Below are 20,373 nucleotides of genomic sequence, written 5' to 3'. Positions count from 1 at the left end.
CTTAGATAATTACCTCACTAATTAACAAGCCTTGGATCTTGAATTTTGGAAATTTCTTCTTTGAAAAAGAAGAAAAGCCGAGAGCAAGCTTGGAAGAAAGAGAGATTTTTGTGTTTTTTGCTTTGATTTATTTTTTGGTTGGTTGTTTTTGTTTAAATTTTGGTTAATTACCTTAATAACCTTGAACTTTGTATGGTTATCATTCATCCACACCTCCTTCCCTCCTATGTCATGCTTACATCACCTTATTGTGTCATCATCCCTTACTTGTCCTCTCCTTATTGGTTGGATGACCTCATCATCCTTAACTTCCTTGATTAACTTCCTAATTGTTTGCCTAATGACCGCTGATCTGTTATACGGTTCGCTTAACTTTCGTTTTCGTTTATCGTTTGAGGGATCATACCCGGGATCTTATTACTTGGGTTTCCTTAACCTTTCTCAAGACATTATATTCCTTTTATGATCCTCTCTTATAATCCTTTAATTTAAATCCTTTTTATCCTGTTACCTTATACTCAAATCTTTCTGTATCTAGTGGATTTCTGGGAAAAATTAAAGTGTTCGTAATTGGATTCTGACGATCTTTACATACACTTATATACCACATAGAGTACTAATAATATCCCAGAAGATCAATAATAGAACCCCTACATAGTGTGGCATGAAAAGTTTTCTCATTCAGCATAATCTGTAAAATCACTATTCATAAGGGTTTCAAAAATTTCCAAAAATTGGGGTTATTACACAAGCACATACAAGTAGAATGGGAAGGAAGCTTCCAAGAAAAGCTAAAACAAGTGGTTAAAAGATAAGGTGACATCATCAAACCTTAAGGGAAAGACATGTGGCTTGGAGGTGAGGTCATCCAAGTGATGTCATCACTTTATCAAAGCAATCTCCACCAAGTATTCATTTCACAAACACCAAAATCAAAAGCAACCAAAAAAAACTCATTTCTCTTCTTCCCCCATCTATTGCTCTCGGCTTTTCCATGAAAAGCAAAGGAAAAATTTCAAAAATCAAGCTACACACCTTCATAATTCAAGAGGTTTGTTTCTTTAGCTTCCATAATTCATAACTTAGATGAGCCATAAGTTTAAGCTCAAGATTCCATGTTTAACATAGCTAATCAATTCATCAAAGTTCTTGGTGAATAGTGTTTTTCAAGAACTTGAAATTTTGTTCTTGAGTTTTTGTTTAGATTAAGCTTTGGTAAGGACTTTCAAGGGTGATTCCAAGCTCCTTAGTTACTTCTACTCACCAAGAAAGGTATAATCTCATACCCTAGCCCTAATTTTGTATATTTAGAGTTTTTGTGTTTGGAATGGTTCATGAGAAGCTTGATTATTGTTTATTTAGAGATGTGTTGGTTTTGTGATGTGTTTGGAGTTGTAAATCTTGTTGATTAGTTAAAGAACTTATGTAAGCTTTTAGTTCATGATTGGGAAGTAGTGTAAATTGGAAATATTGAGTTGTTGGGGCTGTTGTAGCATTGTATGTATGGAGTTTGGTTGTATGGTTGAATTGTGGTTGATTGGTGGTTGATTTGGAGTAGGATAAAAATTGGTAATCGCGTAAACATAGCCTTCGTAATATCCGATTTACTTTAGACTGTTTTGTTCTTAACATCAGGACCCGAGAACTCACTTTTAGGTTTTGACCACTGCCATGATTAGATAGTTCATGTTACGAGCTTCGTTTTGATATGTGGTTCGTTTGAATCCGATGTACGGTTTAGGAGAAACGACCGTTTTAAGTAACGGCGTTTTGCGAACGAACCATTACCCCTCGCCTTACTTTGAAACCTTGGTTAAGGACTTTAAATGACTAATTGGGATATGAAACAATTATTTTAAGTGGATTAGGCAGATGGTAAGGTACTCACGAAAGAATCGCCTTAAAAATCTTAATGGTTAATTTATTGAAAATGGTGGAGTCGAGGGTACTCGAACGACTTAGGTGATTCGTTAAGCGTTGGAGTGACCATAAGCGAACGTTAGGGTTCAATTGGTTAAAGTCTAGTTTCTTAAGCGACCGGGGTTTAATTCCAACTTATGTTGTTGTTCATAGGTTATCGGACCCACTCTAAGCTTAAGTCTATCCGGGAGCACTCAGGCAAGTTTTCTACCCGTTATACTGTTGTTGTGATGTATATATGTATATGCATTATCTTGTGATAAATGCATGATGGTTAAGTAGCAAATTTTTCGATATATTGAAGCATGCTGATATGGTATATATATATATATATATGCATGTCTGTTTCGTAATCTGGTTATCTATCTGTTGATTTCAATGCTTATAAGTTGCATAATACATATGCTAGAGATAAGCAGTAGTTGCGTATACCCTTAGGATAGGGGACCCAAAGGTGAAAATTTTCTAAAACCGGGAGTCGATGTTCCCGAGTATATTATATATATATATTTATATATATATATATATATATTGATATAGTTTCAAAACTATTAATCGAATAAGGTTTATTCGATAGTTTTATTTTATTTAATGAATATTATTCTGAATATTCATTCGAGGACTTATGACTCCGCTTATTTATTTAATGAATATTACTTTGAATATTCATTCGAGAACTTATGACTCTGTTTATTCTATTTAATGAATATTAGTTTGAATATTCATTCGAGGACTTATGACTCGGTTTATTTTATTTAATGAATATTAGTTGAATATTCATTCGAGGACTTATGACTCTGTTTATTCTATTTAATGAATATTAGTTTGAATATTTATTCGTGGACTTATGACTCGGTTTATTTTATTTAATAAATATTAGTTGAATATTCATTCGAGGACTTATGACTCCGTTTATTTTATTTAATGAATATTATTTTGAATATTCATTTGAGGATTTATGACTCCGCTTATTTATTAAATAATATTCTTTATTTTATTAAAGAATAATGTTTCGATAATCAAACTTATTTTCGATTATTCAAATAAAGATAGTACTTTCGTATAAGTATATCTTTGGTAATTTAATATTCATTTCAAGTATGAGTTGTAAAACTTCTACTTCAAATTATTTATATAGAGATTATCCTTATGGGAATATTATTTAAATAATAATATTCAGATATTTTCTAATATATCGGGACTAGTTTATTTCATTCAATCAGCATTACTCCAAACATTCTTAAAAATGTTTTCGAGTCTTCAAAATGATTTTTAAAAGTTAGAGCGGATCCCAAAACTCATTTATATATTTAAGATCTTCCTTTCGAAGGGGATTTAAATACTCGCTCAAAACCTGAGGGATCCGGCTCAGTGGTGTATTTTACATTCGCAACGAGGTTGCTGTTTTGAGAAACATCTTGATTACTTGCCCATCGTTCGAGAAGTAAGTTCATCTATTTGAGTCGGCATAAGCAACATGGGCTCAGTGGGCGTCCATGAAAGTGTAAGTGGCTTAGTGGGAGTCCATCAAATGCGTAAGTGGCTGAGTGGCAGTCCAGCATAAGGTCCTATTGCGGCCAGGGTGATGACCAGTGGGGAATTCGTCCATCTACTAGTAGAAAAGGTTACTTATTGGTATCTTTGCCTGTTCAGCAAGATATCAGGTTTATGCCAAGGTTTTCTCCTTTCCAAATTCATTGGATATTACCACTATGTTTATAATTTTCATAACAGAGGTTTTCAAGGAGTGTATGAAATGTGTATATATATAGGTATGTATATATATATTAGGACTTAATGAAGTATCTCGTAACTTCATTATTTATAATGATATTTCAAAGATTGAATCTATTCAAGTCTTATCTTGTAGTCTCATCAGTGTGATGAACTTTTGAAACTAATTATAACTTGAACGGTGGTAGTTCAAGTAGTATTCGGAAAAGATATAAGTATATTGGAGTATCTTGTAACTTCATCTTTTAAACTTATATCTAGTAAATGATTATCTTATGCATATCAAAGATTTTCAGAAAAACATTGAGACAAGGTTAGATATATGAGATCACCTTGCAACGATATTTTTATACAGTTATAAACTGGAACTCTGTGTATATTATACATGTCAGAGGATTTCAAAGATTGTGAAAAGTATATATTATATATATACTGAATATTTTGCGACTTGGTTGCGTTAAGATATCAACTTGGTTCATTTCTTCTTAACCAAGACTTTCTTGAGTACTATGAGAATGCTCATATATTGTTAATTATTATACATATTATTTCGGTGGGCTTGTTGCTCACCCTTGCTTTTTTCTTTCATCACACAACAATAGATAGACAAGATGAACAGGATCAAGCTCCCAATTCGCGAGCGGCTAGGAAACGTTCTGCAGTTTCCTGTAGGCGTTGATGCCGCCGTAGCTGAGGTAGGAACTACCAATAGGCTAGGTTTTCAACTATTGATGTACCAGAATTATGTATATTATGAATTGTAATAATGGCAAAGAATATGTAAATTTATTCAGAAACCCTTTTGAGGTGTAATGACTTATAATTGTGGAATAAAATGACTTGTGTTATTTTTGGTATTCATCTCTGAGACTATAACTTGTGGTGTGTGTGTATATTGTGGGGTCACAGTACGCAGTAGTTGGTTGACTGTTAAGATTAAGTATTGATAAGGGAAATGGAACTCGTGACAACCCGAATCCCCGACCCCGGATTTCGGGGTGTTACAGTTTAATTCAAGCTTAGTTGCAGTGGCCATGGGAGTTTTTGCAGATGTGCAATCCATTAGATCAAACTTCTTTAAAAGATCAAAAATATATTTAGTTTGACTAATGAATATTCCATCACTAACTTGTTTAACTTGTAAACCAAGAAAGTAAGTTAGTTCTCCCATCATACTCATTTCATACTTACTTTGCATCAGTTTGGCAAACTTTTTACAAAGTTTCTCATCCGTAGAGCCAAAAATAATATCATCTACATAGATTTGAACAAGTATGCTAGAGTCATTAACAAATATGAAAAATAAAGTTTTATCTACAGTACCTCTTGTGAAGTGATTTTCCAAAAGGAACTTTGATAAAGTGTCATACTAGGCTCTAGGTGCTTGCTTCAGTCCATAAAGTGCTTTCAGTAGATAACAGACATACTCTGGAAAATTTGGATCTTCAAAGCCAGGAGGTTGACTAACATACACTTCTTCCTCCAAATCTCCATTAAGAAAGGCACTTTTGACATCCATTTGATAGACCTTGAAATTGGCATGGGCTGCATAGGCTAAGAAGATTCTGATGGCTTCAAGTCTTGCAACAGGAGCAAATGTTTCATCAAAATCTATTCCTTCTTGCTGGAAATAGCCTTTAGCAACCAATCTGGCTTTGTTCCTTACTACTATGCCATTTTTATCCATCTTGTTTCTGAATACCCATTTGGTGTCTATTGGATTCTTTCCTTTAGTCTTGGGTACCAGCTTCCATACTTTATTCCTTTCAAATTGGTTTAGCTCCTCTTGCATAGCTAAAATCCAATCAGGATCTAACAAGGCTTCTTGTACCTTCTTTGGTTCTTCCTTTGACAGAAAGCTGATGTATAGACATTCTTCCTGAGTTGCTCTCCTTGTTTGAACTCTAGAAGAAACATCACCAATAATCAGTTCAAAGGGGTGATCTTTTGTCCATTTCCTTGGTCGAGGTAGATTAGCTTTAGATGAAGAGTCCTCATTGTTGTCTTGATGTGTGATTGAGTTTTGATTGCTAGAAACTCCCCCTGAGTTTGTGGATCTTTGATTTGAGAAAGGGGCACTTTCTATGGGTGATCTACCTTGACTTCCTGCTCCTTTTGATAACCGAACGGATGGTGAATTTTGAGTACCGACGGATGAGGCAGGTTGTCTTCCGACGGATGAGGCAGGTTGTCTTCCGACGGATAACACAGATTGCCTTCCGACGGATGAAGCATTATGCAACTCGACGGATGTTGAGTTTTGTGCTTCATTGGTGGTAGATTTGTCTGCATTATCCTTAGATACTGTTTCTTGATCACTCTCATCATCACTTTCATCACTGACCATCTCAACATTGTCGAATTTGAGGCTCTCATGGTAATCTCCATCTTTCAGTCCATCAATCTTTTTATCATCAAACACAACATGTATAGATTCCACAACAAAATTGGTTCTTAGATTGTAGACTCTATATGCTTTACCAACAGCATATCCAATAAAAATTCCTTCATCTATTTTAGCATCAAACTTCCCATTTTGATCTGTTTGATTTCTCAGAATATAGCATTTACAGCCAAAGACATGAAGAAAGTTTAGAGTTGGCTTCTTGTTCTTGAACAATTGATAAGGAGTCATGCATCTTGCTTGATTAATCAGAGAGATGTTCTGAGTGTAGCATGCAGTGTTTACAGCTTCAGCCCAGAAATATGTTGGTAATTTTGATTCTTCAAGCATTGTCCTTACAGCTTCAATAAGTGATCTGTTATTCCTTTCCACTACTCCATTCTGTTGTGGAGTCCTTGCTGCTAAGAACTCATGTAAGATTCCATTTTTCTCATAAAATGCTCTCATGACATAGTTCTTGAACTCAGTTCCATTGTCACTCTTGATTCTTCTAACTTTGAAATCAGGATGATTGTTAACTTGCCTTATGTGATTGATGATGATTTAACTAGCCTCACCTTTAGACTTTAGGAAATATGTCGAAGAGAACTTTGAAAAATCATCTACAATTACTAGGCAAAATCTTTTCTTTGAAATTGACAATACATTGACTGGTCCAAACAGATCCATGTGAGTTGCAGAGGCTCTTCAATTGCTAAATCAAGTTTCTTCCTGAATGATACTTTGATCTGCTTCCCTTTTTGGCAGGCATCACACAGTCCATCCTTTATAAACTCCACTAGAGGAATGCCTCTTACTAGTTCTTTCTTTACCAGCTCATTCATGGTCTTGAAGTTTAAATGGGATAGCTTCTTGTGTCATAGCCAACTTTCATCTTGACTTGCTTTACTGAGAAGACAAGTTACAGATTCTACTTTAGTTGAGTTGAAGTCAGCTAGGTACACATTTCCTCTTCTCACACCAGTGAGAACCACTTTGTTTTTTTGATTATTAGTCACAACACAGGCTTCTTTGTTGAAGGTTACCGAGTTGCCTTTATCACAAAGCTGGCTGATACTCAACAGATTGTGTTTGAGACCATCCACTAAGGCAACCTCTTCAATGATGACATTATCCTTTGAAATCAAGCCATATCCCACAGTATAACCCTTGCCGTCATCTCCAAAAGTAATACTTAGGCCAGCTCTCTCCTTAAACTCTGTGAGCAGGATAGAATCACCAGTCATGTGTCTTGAACAACCACTATCAAAGTACCAAAGATTCCTTCTATTTCCCTGCACACATCAAAATCAAATCAAGTTGATTTTGGTACCCAAGTTTCCTTGGGTCCTGCCTTGTTAGCTTTCTTCTTCTGTTTCTTAGGCTTTATCTCATTTGACTTAGGGATATCAGATTCATCCTTGGTCATTTGAGTTTGACCTTTGAAACCATTCATTGCAACAGAATTATCATGCATATTATTATTAACAGGGAATGGCATGCTATTAGGTCTTAACTCATTTGACTTGGGAATTTCAGATTCTTCCTTAGTCATTTGGGTTGGCCCTTTGAAACCATTTAATGCAACAGAATTATCATGCATATTATGGCTAACAGGAAATGACATGCTTGGTGCAAACATGTTATTCCAGTAAGGCATGTTAAATGGCATTTGAGGCATATTGTATGCAGCATAATATGGATTAGGTGCAAATGGCATATTAGCAAACTCTGCATTCATATTCTGTGTAGGCATAGCATTAACAGGCATGGGAGGCATGGCATTTATGTTGGGAAATTGAGACTAAACAGACATGGGAGTAGGCATGGCAGATTTGCAATTAACAGAAAAATAATTTACACTACCACACTTGACACAGATTTTTCTAGGAGCATATTTATCAGGTGTATAGTTATTGTGTTTGTTAATCCCTACTTTACCATTCCTATTGTTTTTCCTTTTAGTCTCTGTTTTTACCTCAATTTTCTCAAGTCTGTCACTTAACTGTTTGACAGTCATGTGACCAATATTAGCCTTTTTCCCTTTCTTAGCTTGACTTGACTCTCCTGAAATAAAGTTCTTGGAAACAGACCCATACTTTTCATTTAGCTTGATTAATTTGGCTTTGTTAATGGGTTTGCTTACAGCCAACGGATGAGGATTTTCATCATTCGACGGATAACACTTTTTGTTATCCGATGGATAGTTCTCATCATCCATTGAGTCTACATCTGTCAACAACTCATCTACCAAAATTGGTTCTAGTTTCTCTTTATTCTTCTTCCAGGCTTCATCACAAAAAGACTCAATTCCTTGAACTTTGGTGATTTGAGCATGAACATCCCTGGATGTTTTCCATGCTTTAATCACCTCTTGTTCACGCTCGACCTGCTTCTTCAAAATTTCTTCCTTTTTCAAGGACTCAGTTAATTCCTCCTTGGCAATCTTACACTCAATTTTTAGTTTCTCAAACTCAACAAACTGAGACTCAAGCACATTATTCCTCTCACTTAAAAACAAGTTGTTTTCTTTGATTTTAGCATTTTCTTTAGTGAGAGACTTAAGTGTAACACGTAAATGATACAATTCTGTAGACATGTCATTTATGGCATCATTACACTCAGCTTTAGATAAATGTGCAAGGTTTGTAGTGATTACCTGATTGCTTGAGGAACTTGTCTCTGTTTCATCAGACTTGGCCATTAGGGCTAGATTGACATAGCTGACATCTTCATCTTCATCCAAACCATCTGCTGCCCAGTCATTCTCTTGTGTAATAAAAGCCCTTTCCTTTTGTTTGAGAAGATCAAAGTATTTTTTCTTATAATCCACAGACTCAAACCTTTTCTTACTAGAATCTGACTTTCTACACTCATTTACAAAATGCCCTGCCAAGCCACATTTGAAACATTTGAATTTTGACTTATCCACCATGTTTCTATTTGGCTTGGCTGCTCCAAAGTTCTTCTTGAACTTGAGCTTGGCAAATCTCCTTGAAAGAAATGCTAGGTGCTCATCAATGTCCTCCATGTCATCTTGGCTTAATGATTCTTCACTTTCTGCAGCTAGCCCCTTACCCTTATTCTCACAGACCTTTGAAGTTGATTCTACAGCTTCCATCTTCATTTCCTTCTCCTTTTCCAGATCAGCAACTAGTGCAATGGATCCTCCTTTCTTCTTTCCTCTCTCCATTCTTTCATCCTGCTCTATCTCAAGCTCATAGGTCTTCAGAATGCCATACAGTCTCTCCAAAGTAAACTCCTTATAATCTTGTGAGTTTCTTAATGAGACTGTCATTGGTTTCCATTCCTTTGGAAGAGATCTGAGAAATTTCAGATTGGAGTATTTAGTCTGATAGACTCTTCCATGCAACTTAAGAGCATTTAGTAGTTTTTGGAATCTACTAAAAATGTCAGTGAGTGACTCACTTTCTTCATTGTGAAAATTCTCATATTGCTGAATCAGGAGCTGCATTTTATTTTCTCTTACTTGCTCAGTGCCATCACAAATTATCTGTATTGTGTCCCAAACTTCCTTGGCAGTTTTGCAGTTGATGATGTTATTAAACATGTCTGCATCAACACCATTGAACAGAATGTTCATGGCCTTTTTATCTTTCCTGACTTGTTCAATGTCAGGATCAGACCATTCATGCCTTGGCTTTGGAATAGATGGTTCATTTCCTGTTGCAGCTCTCATTGGAACATGAGGGCCTCTTTCTATGCAGTCCACATAGGCCTCATCTTGAGAAAGCATATGAAGATGCATCTTTACCTTCCAATGATGGTAATTATCTTTATCAAGAAAAGGAATCTTGACTCCAACATCTTTCTTGTTCATCTTGCTAAATTGTTTTGATCTTTAAACTCTTTGTAGATTAAGAGCTTGCTCTGATACCAATTGTTAGTCCCTTAACAATATAGCAAGAATTACAGAAGGGGGGTTGAATGGAATTCTTGAACCTTTTTCTTGAAATAAAAATGTTCAACTCGAATATAGATATAATGTTTTGATTAGCACAATGCGGAATAGGAACTTAATTGAATCAAAACATAAGTAATTAAAAACAAGAGTCTTTAAAAACTTTCTGGTGGATTTAAACAATTCCACCAGAGATATATATAATATATCGAGAGGACTCTGTGTGCAGGAATGCTCACAGCTGCTTACAAATTGAACTAATGAGAATACAGGAAATGCTAATGATTCTGCTTACAAAGATTTCTCTGTGTTTATGTTTTTCAGCTATCAAAGTTCTTTTTCTATTTGCTACTCTCTTGGTTTATATAATACCAAGATTACAAAGTCAAAAAGACTGAACAAATATAAAAACTATCAGTCTTAAGCTTTGCTGCTTTTCGTCCCCTATTACCCAGTTAATGGGCTTCCACAGTGTGTTTGTATACATCTCGACGGCTGTGTGTCAGCTTTCACTGTTCAACTGCTGTTTGAATTTTTTATATGATCATCCGTCGACTTTCACAACATCCGTTGATGGTTTAGTTGATCATCCGTCGACTGCTATATTAAACATCCGTTGATAGTCATTTGATCATCCGTCGATGTCTTTGCTAATCATCCGTCGGTAACTATTTTGGCACTTGACTCTATTTCACTTATGCAGAATTACAAGACATCATTTATGTACAATTAATCAACCTATTCTGCATATCTAGTTAAAGTCAACATGACTTATATGCTACTACAGATTCTATACAAAGGTGCATACATAACTGTGCTACAAACTTATTATTACATAAGCTACTTCACTCGATGGATAATAAGTTAATCATCCGTCGGGACTATAATGAGTTATCCGTCGGGACTATAATTCTTATCCGTCGAGTGCTACATAATTTCACTAAGTAAATTCTACTTAGATGTTTTGTTTATATAATCATCAAGTACACAACATATGCACAACAGATATAATCTCAACTCAGTAATATCATCAATATGAAAGGCATATGTTGTTTGAGGTACCTTTAACTCAGCAGCATCAGAACTGCTATCAGCATTTGCCATCAAGGCATAGTTCTCCTCATCTTCAGAATCTGAGGTGTCTGTCCAGCTTTTCTTCTTTGTGACAAGTGCCTTGACTTTGTCACTCTTTCCTTTCTTGCAGTCAGGAGATATGTGGCCTTTCTCACCACAGTTGTAGCATTTGACATTTGAGTAATCTCCTCTGTCAGACTTTCCTCCTTTGCATTCAGATTTTCTGAAACCCTTCCTATCAGAACTTCTTCCTTTCCTGGAAAACTTATTTCCCCTTCTGAATTTCCTGTAGGCTATCTTTGTGATACCCTTCACCATAAGAGCACACAGCTTCATCATCTCTTCATCAGCATCTACTTCAGGTAGACTTTCAGTTTCTAAATCATCATCATCAGAACTTGATGATTCTGAATCAGACTTTATGATGAGAGCCTTTCCTTTTCCTTTCTTTGAGACAGCCACTTTGGGGGATTCCTCCTCAGCATTAAAAGCAACTATTCTTGACTTTCTCCCATGTCTCTTGCTTTTTTGATCCATCTCAAGTTCATAATTCTTGAGCATTCCATAAATTTCATCAAGAGTAGTTTCATCAAGAGCATAGTTATCTCTTATAATAATAGCTTTCAAATCCCAACTTTCAAGAAGAGCTAAAAGGAATTTCAGATTTGAATCTTTAATGTCATATTCCTTGTCCACCAGTGACAGATCATTCAAGAGTTTGACAAACCTGTCATATAAGTCAGTTAATGACTCATCACTTTTTGAGTCAAAGTGCTCGTACTCTTGAGTGAGTATAGTCCTCCTATTTTTCTTGATTGCATCAGTTCCCTGACACCTTGTCTCCAAAGCATCCCATATCTCCTTTGCAGTCTTGCATTGAATTACCCTATTTGACATGACATTATCAATGGCACTATGCAGCAAATGCCTTACCTTTGCATCCTTGGCAATAGATGAGATATCTTCAGCTGTGTATTCACTTTTCTCCTTTGGTATGGTCTTTGCTGGCTGATCTGCAACTACAACAGAGAGCTTGGTTGGCTTATATGGTCCTTCATAAATTCTGTCAAGGTATTCTGGATCTATAGCTTCCAGAAACATAGCCATCTTCACTTTACATATGGGATACTCAGACGGTCTCAGCATGGGAACCCTGATAGTCTCATATCGACTATGGGTTTGAGTCTTTGGAGTTTCTTCAGTTTTAGCGGGCTTGGTTGGATTTTATGCTTCTTCAGACATGATTGTTTTGGATCTTTACTGTATGTGTGTTAACAGATAAACTCTGATACCACTTGTTAGGTCACACAACACTGTAGAAGGGGGTTGAATACAGTGTAGAATACAATCAAATCGATTTAAAGCACAAGTAACAGAAAACAAATGTATTCGATATAACAAACTCTGTTATAATGGAACTGTTCTCTCTCAGTGATGAACAAATATCACGAGAGCTTCTAGGTTACAATATATGATCTTCTCGATGATCGTAACTCTTATAGAGTAAACCTATGTCTGTGTTTATATAGACACACAGTTATAAGATAACTTCTAGTTGATATGGAATATAATCTTGTCTCCTAAAATATATCAACCAGATATCATATATAATTCTTCTAGTCCTCGAACTCTTTCCATGCATATCTTATTCCGTATTAGTTTCGATCTTCTTTCCTGTAAATCAGCTTCCTTCCTTAACTGTTAGTCCTCCGGTACTTAAGTTCTGATATCCATATTCTGATATTATCTTCTGATAATCTAAGTCCTGATATCCTTAAGTCCTGACTTCTAGTAAGTTCTGATTTCAGTAGGAACTGATATTTCCTGTTAGTTAAGATCTGAAAACTAAACATGAAACATATTAGACATGACATCTCAAATATATCCAACACGGAATTATTTCAATCAAAATTTTCTACCTATGAACTGGTGCATCACAGATGAAGACTACTTTCAACAATTAGCTGAAGAAATGGTTAAAGTTTGAGTTGTATCATTGAGGGAAGTAAGAATCTACTATCAAGATGGATCCTACACCTTACTTGGCAGAAATTTAATGGATATATTTTCAACCACAGAGATAAAGAGGGTAATAAGATTATTGAAGGATAAGGATACCGGTATAATGGCATGGAGGTCTGTATTGGCTGTATGGTTGATAGTAAGGGGAGAAAGAAGAGCAAAAGAAAAGGCTGAAAGAGAGGAGAGGGCAATGAAATATGTTGAAGATAAAGAAATGTTTGAGCAAAGATCCGAAGAACTAAAGGCAAGGGGGATGAGCAGAATTACCAAGGATGGATATTTTATTAACATCAAGGTTGGAAGATTCTCAAGAATTAGAGTTGGTTACTTGAACAACTCAGAGATATCTGAGATATCGAAAAGTCAATTTTGCACTAGAGAACTCAGAGATATCGACAAGTCAAAATGAAGATATGAAAATAGGAGATATCGACAAGTCAAAATTCTCATTAGAGATCAGAGATTTCGATAAGTCAATATACTTATAGAGATCTCAGAGATATTGACAAGTCACTTCCACATGCAGAAATTTGGAGACCTCGACAAGCCAAGTTCATTTATAGTGAACTAAGAGACCTCGACAAGTCAAAACACTTATAGAGAACTAAGAGATCTCGATAAGCCATTATACTTATCGAGATGTCAGTTCTCTATAGATCAAATTGGAGATCTCGATATGAAGCTCAAGTACAGAATGCAGACAAATTAAATATCCAATATTATCAATCAACAAACGATCTAATCAGTTAAATTGAAAAGTCTACAAAAGCAGTTTGAAGAGTACAAAATCAAAGGTCAAGACTAACTTACAAAGGAAAGTCAAAGATTCACAGGATTTGCAAAGATACACTAAGCCAGAAATGGAAAACTTTAGAGATAACTTAAAGTAGGGTTTAGTACATTTTATTGTATGCTGTGTAAACCTGTGTTTACTAATCTATAAAGTAAACACTGGTCCTTTGCTTTTAATATATATAAAACAGATCTAAAATTTCTTGTAACTCTCTCATGGAAGAAGCTGAGTTCTTTACTTACAAAGAACCCAGGATTTGTAGCAAAACACTAGCTTGATTTTAATACAAAATTAAGTGAGTTTTGAAACATTGCGTGCACTGTTTATTTTCAGTTAACATAATATTGTTGCATTTCTTATCTGTTTTGTTCACCAACTAACAAATATTCAAAAAGACTTAAAAATATCCAAAACACATTCACCCCACAGGCTGTGTTGTATTCATTACTTAACATGTCATCATACGACCAAAACTAAACGTACACAAATATTAGATCGAAACAGATACGTGATATAATGTTGAAAGTTTTAAACATATATAATTACGTTAATGTATATAATAAAAACAGTTGAGCAAATTTGTGTGATCATTAATCTCACGACACATACTCCTCGGAGATTATTAATCCCACAATACGAAGATTTTAGGGTGACAAACACAAAATATTTTTATGAGAATGTTATAATAAATCATTATAAGAAAGAATAGTTGTCATCATACGACTGAAACCAAACGTACACAAATATTAGATCGGAAAATATATGTGATATAATACTAAAAATTTTAAATGTATTTATATATAACAAATATCGAACTTTCATGTATATAAAAAATTAGTCGAGCAAATTTTTAGGATTATTAATCGTACGACACAAACTCCTCAGAGATAATTAATTTCACAATACATAATTTCGCCAAGATCAATAATTATGTAACCTATTTATCACATAGTTTATTCATATTTTGAACAAACCCGTGCCTTGCACGGATTAAAAAACTAGTTAGTTCTAACACTACAATACCATTATGGCACTGTGTCTTTTATATTTTTTAACAAATATTTAAAATGTATGTGTCGCTAAACAGTAAAATTTCAGCTTCCTATTTCAATTCATGAAATAATTTATTTAGTCATGTTTTTCGCTCTTATATATTGATTTAGTTAACTGTGTATTTCTAAATAATCAAAGTTACTCCCTCCGTCCTTTTGATTTGTTATCAAAAGGATTGGGCACGGAGATTAAGAAATATGTATAAAGTAGTGAAAAGGAGAAAGAAGAGTGGGTGAAGTGGTGGGATCCATTGATTTTTAATGTATAAAAGGGCGATAGTGGGGGTAAAAGTAGTGTGAAAAGGGAGAAAAAGTGGGGAAATGGAGGGACCCATTAACTATTTTTGGAAAGTTTTGAAATGTAAAGAAATGAATGGGACATCCCAAAAAGAAAAGTGTAAAGAAATGAAAAAGACAGAGGGAGTACAATTTAGATAAAAATTTGATCAATATCTAATATATAAAGACAATCTGTTAGATATATTTGTGATGTCATGGCTAATATGATTTGTGTTTAATTTTCAGATCTTACTTAACAGGACAAATCAGTACTTAACTGGAAATCAGCACTTATACTGAAGACAGAACTTAAGATATCAGAACTTAAGTTATCAGAAGATATTTATCAGGAGATAATATCAGGACTTAAGGAGACTTTCAGATAAGGTAGGCGGCTGATTGAAAGGAAAGAAGATCGAGACTAAGACAGTAAGAAATATGCATGAAGAAAGAATTCTATGAAGAATAGAATACTTGGAAGAAAAGATATTTGATTGATATATTTTAGGAAGCAGAATTATATTCCATATCAATTAGAACTTATCTTGTAACTGTGTAGTATATAAACACAGGCATAGGGTTTACACTATAAGTGTTATCTTAATCGAAGTTATTATTCTTTGTAACCCTAGCAGCTCTCGTGATAATTTGTTCATCACTGAGAGAGGACAGTTCCATATTGTAACAGAGTTTATTGTGTTAAATAAAATCTATTTTCTGTTACTTGAGTTCTTATATTCGATTTGATTGTAGTAAACACTATATTCAACCCCCTTCTACAGTGTGTGTGACCTAACATATAATACCGAACCATGTCTAACAAAGTTTGATTTCTCCTTTCAGATACCCCATTTAACTGTGGAGTATATGGAGGAGTCCACTGGGAGACTATACCATTTTCTTTGAGATAATCTAGAAACTCTCCATTCAAGTATTCACCACCTCGATCTGATCGAAGAGTTATAATACTGTGTTTGGTTTGTTTCTCCACTTCATGTTTATATTCTTTGAACTTTTCAAAGGCTTCAGACTTGTGTTTCATCAAATACACATATCCGAATCTAGATCTATCATCTATGAAAGTAATGAAGTACGAAAATCCACCCATGGCTTGCGTAGACATTGGTCCACATACATATGTGTGTACCAATCCTAGCAAATCTGCAGCCCTCTCTCCATGTCCACTAAATGGAGATTTGGTCATTTTACCCAATAGACAAGACTCGCATGTAGGATATGATTCAAAATCAAAGGTGTAATAACCCCAATTTTTGGGAAATTTTTGAAACCCTTATGAATAGTGTTTTTGCTGAATGAGAAAACTTTTCATGCCACACTATGTAGGGGTTCTGATATGGATATTCTGGGATTTTATTAGTACTATATGAAGTATATAAGTGTATGTAAATATCGTCAGAACCCAATTCCGAACACTTTGGTTTTTCCCGGAAATCCACAAGATACGGAGAGAATTGAGTATAAGGTAACAGGATAAAAAGGATTTAAATTAAAGGATTATAATAGAGGATCATAAAAAGGAATATAACGTATTGAGAAAGGTTAAGGGAACCTAAGTAATAAGATCCCGGGTATGATCCTTCAAACGATAAACGAGAACGAAAGTTAAGCGAACCGTACAACAGATCAGCGGTCATTAGGCAAACGATTAGGAAGCTAATCAAAGGGTTTAATGGGAGTGATGTCATCCAACCAATAGAAAGAAGACAAGGAAGGAAGGATGACATCATGAGGATGAGGTAAGCATGACATGGGAAGAAGGGAGGTGTGGTTGATTAAGGACCACACAAATTCAAGGGCAAGGTGGTAATTTGCTAAATCAAAAACAAAACCAAGCCAACCAACTAGCAAATCATTTCATCAAAAATCAAAAAATCAGCCAAGGCATTGTTCTTCATATTAGCTCTCGGCTTTTTGCCTTTTTCAAAAAAAAAAAAATTCCATAATCAAGATCCAAGCATCCTTAATTGGTAAGAAAATTCCCTAACCATCTTTATGCTTAGTTATGGCTATATCATGAGTTTAAGCCATTAATTCTTTCTCTAGCTTCTCCATTTAATCAATGAAGAAGACAATGAATAGTGTTTTCAAGTTTTTAACTTGAACTTTTTCTTGTTTTTCTTAAAGATCCAAGCTTTCCTAAGGCTTCTCCAAGCTTCTTAAGGCTTCCTAGCTCAACCCACCACTTCAAGGAAGGTATACCATTTTCAAACCCTAGGTTCATATATATTATAAGGTGATTTTGATGAGTAGGATGTTATTGTAGTTGTTGTTATGATTAGAGTTTGAGATTTGGAATGGTAGTGAAATGAAATGGTAATTTTGTGGTTTTGATTTAAAGAAACTTAAGAATGATTAAAGTAAAGTTTAAGCATAAGTATGAATGGTTAAATTGAATTGGTTGGGGTTGTTATGATGTGATAAGGATGGGTGTTTGTTGTGTGTTGGATTTGAGGATGGTTTGTGTTGATTGTGGATAGTTTAAAAAATGGGAAATCGCGTAAACATAGCCGTCGTAACGTCCGATTTTCTTTGGACTGTTTTTGTGCATAGCATTAGGACCCGAGAACCCCCTGCTAAATTGTGACCACTGCCATGTTTAGATAGCTCATGTTACGAGCTTCGTTTTGATATGTAGTTCGTTCGATTCCGATTTACGGTTTAGGAGAAACGACCGTTTTAAGTAACGGCGTTTCGCGGACGAAACTTTTTCCCTCGCCTTACTTTGAAACATAGGTTAAAGACCAAAAAGGGTTAATTAATGTATGAAACATTTATGGTAAGTGTGTTAGGCAGTTGGGAAGACACTCGCGAAGGAATCGCCTTAAAACTCGTAAAGGTTAAATTATTAAAAATGGTGGAGCCGAGGGTACCCGAGTGACTTAAGCGAATCAGTGAGCGCAAAACGAGCGTTAGAGTCTAAGTTAGTTAAAGTATAGATTTACAAGTGACTTTGGTTTAATTCCAACTTACTTGTTGCTTATAGGTTACCAGACTCGTCCCGAGCCATTCGTAACCCCCAGTCGCTCAGGCAAGTATTCTATCCGTTATACTGTTGTTGTGATGAATACACTTGTATATGCATTATCTTGCGATAGATGCATGTTGGTTATTTAGCAAATTCTTGCGATATATTGTAGCATGTGATATGGTATATATGCATGCCTGTTTCATATTCTTGAAATATATATCTGTTGGTTCATTTGATAATACCTATGCTAGAGGATAGCGGTATCTTGCATATACCCTTAGTATAGGGACCCAAAGGTGAAAATATTTTCCAAAACCGGGAGTCGAGGATCCCGAGTAGAGTTTATATGGATATGGATATATATATATATATATATATATATATATATATTATATATATGTGGTTATAGTTTTTTCCAAACTATTAATCGAATAAGGTTTATTCGATAACTTTAACTTTATTTTATTATTGAATATTATTTCGAATATTATTCGAAGGCGTATGACTCCTTTTATTTATTTATTTGAATATTATTTGAATATTCATTCGAGGGCTTATGACTCTTTTATATTATTTATTGAATATTATTTGAATATTCATTCGAAGGCTTATGACTCAGTTTATATTATTTATTGAATATTAATTGAATATTCATTTGAGGATCTATGACTCCGATTATTTGCTGAAATATATTCTTTATTTTATTAAAGAATAAGGTGTTAATAATCAAACTTATTTTCGATTATTCAAATAAAGATAATACTTTCATATAAGTATATCTTTGGTTATTTAATACTCGTTTCAAGTATAAATTTTAATACTTCTACTTCAATTATTTTTATAAAGACTATTCTTCATGGGAATATTATTTAATTAATAATATTCAGATATTTTCTAATATTCTGGGGACTGATTTACTTCATTAAATCAGCCTTACTCCAAACACTCTTTAAAGTGTTTTCGAGTCTTCAAAATGGTTTTTAAAAGTCAGAGCGGATCCCAAAACTCATTTTTATATTTAAGATCTTCCTTTTTAAAGGGGATTTAAATACCCGCTCAAAACCTGGGAAATCCGGCTCTGTGGTGTATTTTATATTCGCAACAAGGTTGCAGATTTGGTAAATGAATTGATTACTTGCCCAAAGTTCGGGAAGTAAGCCCCTCTCATTGAGTCGGCATAAGCGACAGGCCGAGGTACGGTCTATTATTGTGTAAGTGGCTCAGTGGGAGTCCATCAAATGCATAGGTGGCTGAGTGGCAGTCCAGCATAGGTCTTAATTATGACCAGGGTGATGACCAGTGGGGAATTCGTCCATCTACTAGTAGAAAAGGTTACTTATTGGTATCTTTGCCTGATCAGCAAGATATCGGGTTTATGCCAAAATTCTCTTCCTTTCCAAAATTCATTGGATGTTTTAAACTCTGTTCATACTTTACATAACAGAGGTTCCAGGAAATGTTTAAGAGATATATATATGTGGATATATATATATCGGGACTAAATAAAGTATCTCGTAACTTTATTTCATTCAATAATATTTCAAAGATTGAATCTATTCAAATCTTGTCTTGTAGTCTCATCTATGTGATGAACTTTTGAAACTGATTATAACTTGAACGGTGGTAGTTCAAGTAGTATTGGGAAAGATATAAGTATATTGGGGTATTTGGTAACCTCATCTTTTAAACTTATATCTAATTAATAATTGTCTTATGAATGACAAAGATTTTCAGAAAAACGTTGAGACAAGGTTAGATATATGAGATCACCTTGCAACGATATTTTTTTATACAGTTATACACTGGGACTTTGTGTATATTATGCATGGAAGAGGACTTCCAATATTTTGAAAAGTATATATGTATATATATATATACTGAATATTTTGCGACTTCATCGCATTAAGATATCAACTTGGTTCATTTCTTTTGACCAAGACTTTCATGAGTATTATGAGTAGGCTCATATATTGTAAATCATTATACATATTATTTTGGTGGGCTTGCTGCTCACCCTTGCTTTATTTCTTCATCACACAACAACAGTTAGGAGAGATTGCCAGACTCCAGCAGACCCAGCGCAAGCGCGTGGGAAGCGTTCCGCGTCTTCCCGTTGATGTTGTAGCTGCTATAGCTGCAGAGGTAGATCTATTGCAGATCAGACCATCTACTTTTGAGAATCAATTATGTATAATTATAACTTGT

Source organism: Apium graveolens, chromosome 3 (genome assembly GCF_009905375.1).
Source record: "Apium graveolens cultivar Ventura chromosome 3, ASM990537v1, whole genome shotgun sequence".
Lineage (NCBI taxonomy): Eukaryota > Viridiplantae > Streptophyta > Magnoliopsida > Apiales > Apiaceae > Apium > Apium graveolens.
The sequence above is the reverse complement of the archived record's forward strand: the minus strand, read 5'-3'. Positions refer to the sequence as shown.